The following is a 2,903-nucleotide window of genomic DNA, read 5'->3' on the forward strand; positions in this document are numbered from 1 at the left end:
AATATAATTTTTATTATTTTAAAATCTCTAACAACGAATACTTAAATTATTGAATATCCAAAAAAGTTTTTTAAAATTTGTTACAAATGAGTCCAGAATAGTTTTTACTATTTTTGAACTAGTTCTCATAAAAATTATTAAATATGTAAATATCTTTGCCTCTACATTTGCTATCATCAAATTCTAATTAGAAAAGTCATACACCATTCTAATCCCAACCAAACTAACCAAAAGAGAATTACATGCCAATAAAACATCTCAAACTATTTAAAATCAGTAACTAACTTCACACCAAAACTATAATCCTCAAACTCCCTCAAATAAAGGAAAGAAGAAGCAAAATCTTGTATAGGCTTTCCATTACAATAATGCTTAGGAGGAGCATGATAGCAAGGCTCCAATGAGAACTCTCTTTCACAAGCTGGAAAATGAGTCTCATTATTTACTAGCTTATAAAGAATCCATGGCCTCAAATTTCCCAATCCTTGAGCAACATATCCAAAAGTAGACAAAGAAGTAGTAACCAACACATTAGATAAACTTAGTAGATACATGTCAACCCAAGCCTTCATGTTATGCTCATTATCATATTTCTTTTGAACCTCTTCATGACTTGGTTGATAAACCTCTATTACTACCCCATTGATAGTTGATTTATTCAAATACATAGTCTTTAAATTTTCACCATATTGTGGATGTAAAGATGCCACAAGAACAACTTTCATAATTGTCTTGTTTTTGCCACTAGAAGACATTGAATTTTTCATACCAAGTACTTTTGGAAGTAGCTTATTCTCTAGTGTGCAATTTAAAACAAGATTCATAACTACTTGGTGTGGAGTGGAAATAGGATTAAACGCTCTTATTTGAAGTCCTATTCTCTCATTTGCTTTAGCCAAATGTGCTTGATAAAAATTGGTGATTAGTCTCCATGCTTCATTTGAAGGGTGGAAAAGGTATCTCCCTAAATGGTGAAAAATTGTGTCTTTTTCTATGAACAATTTGTTAAGTTCAATGTTGAAAAAAGGGGTCATGAAAAGAGAAGGTACAAAATATTGATCTGATTGCAAAATCAACAAAGGAACCTTATTGAGAAGAGCTTGACTATCATCACAATGAAAAGATTTCTCATGAAAATTTGATTGGTATTGTAGATTGAGAAATAGGACTAATGGAAAATCCACTTTTGAAATATTGTTAGCCTTGTTTTTCTCTATCATGCCTTGAAATGTTTCAAAAAGCTTTTCATTCCAAAAAGGTAACTTTTTTGGTAACAACCAAGTTGAGTTCAAAAATGGCTCACAAAATAAACCATCTTTGTCTTTATCAAATCTTACAAGCAACACACGGTTTGTGTGAGAAGAGCATAAAGAAATGTTGCAACCATACTAATCATTTGGTTCCCTAAACCATTTGAAGGTGTCCAAATAAGGTATTTGCACATTGTAGCACCACCTTTGTTGTTTTTAGAATGTAGAATCTTTGTCATGCTTTTGTTGTAAGCTCTACTATTAGGTCCACACATTCTATGAATTTTTTCATAGTTTCTTAGTTTAGATATCAAATATGACGAAGGTTTATGAGGAGAAACTTTGCGGTATAAATGAAATTGTAGCCTACTTATGCATGACGCATCATCAAATGTAGAAGCTAAAAGTCCATCAAGCAATTTCTCTTTGTCCTCAATGATTTTAGTGTGTAGAGTTGAATCATTTGGGGAACTTATCAATAAGCCACTCTTCAAACCTATAGGTTAAAGAGAGATGGAAACAAAATTTATATCATACTAATGATCGAGTTTGTTTAACAAAAGGTTTGCGACTGCGATTTGAATTGGGATATCGTAATTTCGATTTACTATTACTAACCTAATTTTTTAGATGATGATCTTCCTTGAGTTGTAGTACCATTTTGATTATTTCCATGCACCTTAAATTTTCAGAGTTCAATAAGGAAATAAAGTGAGTTTTGAAGCATAACGAAAAACACTAAACATAACAAATGATGACTCTATTTATAGAGTTAAATTGAAATACAACAATAAATCTTAAATCATATCCTTAAATAACAAACAAATTCTAAAATTATTCTAAACATATTTTTTTAATATTAATTATAATTAATCTTAAATCTAAATATATTTAAATTTAAATTTAGAAGAAAATAAGTTGAAGAATAATACCTACCTTTGACATAGTATCACTATTGTTATAGCCTCCTTTTATGTAGTCATATGATATGTGATGTTTTCTTCCACCATTGGTTGTAAAATTTGTAATGTTGTGACCATTTTCATTTTCTCCAACAAGTACCACCTTGTCTTTTGTTAACCCCTCAAAGAGAGAGAAGCTTGAATTTGAATACATGAAGATAACAATGAGAACAATAGGAAATGATATGAAAATTACAACAAAGATTGTTGTGAATCTCTCTACCATCCTTTTCTTAGTGACTTGAAGGATTTCCATGATTTTTTGTGAAGATTGTAAGAAGGGATAGTTTTTGTGCTAAGTAGCTTGAAATCAAGAAATAGATGAATTCATGTGATGTGTGCTAAGTGAAGTCTCCATGACACAAAAGCCATGTGAACAGAGTTTTTGTTTAGTTTCTTAATAACTTTGTCGCAACGTTACCTAAGGTTAAATTAAATATACATAGTGATTCGTTATTAACAATGAATTATTGATTAGAAGTCAAAATGAAGCACACAATCCAATATAATAGCTGCTGATAAATAATAGTTGCTGATAAATCTATGAATGTTGTCGTTCAAACCAATCCAATCTGTATTTTAATTCAACACATTCTAATTCGAGTCTAATTTAAATCAATCTATTTAAACTTAATAATGTTCGGTTTGGATAACAGATTTAATATTTTGAACTCGCGAATCCACAAATCCA

At 30.2% G+C, this 2,903-nt stretch overlaps 1 pseudogene; it reads right to left on the reverse strand.

Annotated features, from left to right (window-relative positions):
* Window positions 1–263: 263 nt before the first annotated feature.
* LOC101489010 (probable fucosyltransferase 7) lies at window positions 264–2,589 on the reverse strand (annotated as a pseudogene).
* Between the last annotated feature and the right edge of the window lie 314 nt (window positions 2,590–2,903).

Source organism: Cicer arietinum, chromosome 6 (genome assembly GCF_000331145.2).
Source record: "Cicer arietinum cultivar CDC Frontier isolate Library 1 chromosome 6, Cicar.CDCFrontier_v2.0, whole genome shotgun sequence".
Taxonomy (NCBI): Eukaryota; Viridiplantae; Streptophyta; class Magnoliopsida; order Fabales; family Fabaceae; genus Cicer; species Cicer arietinum.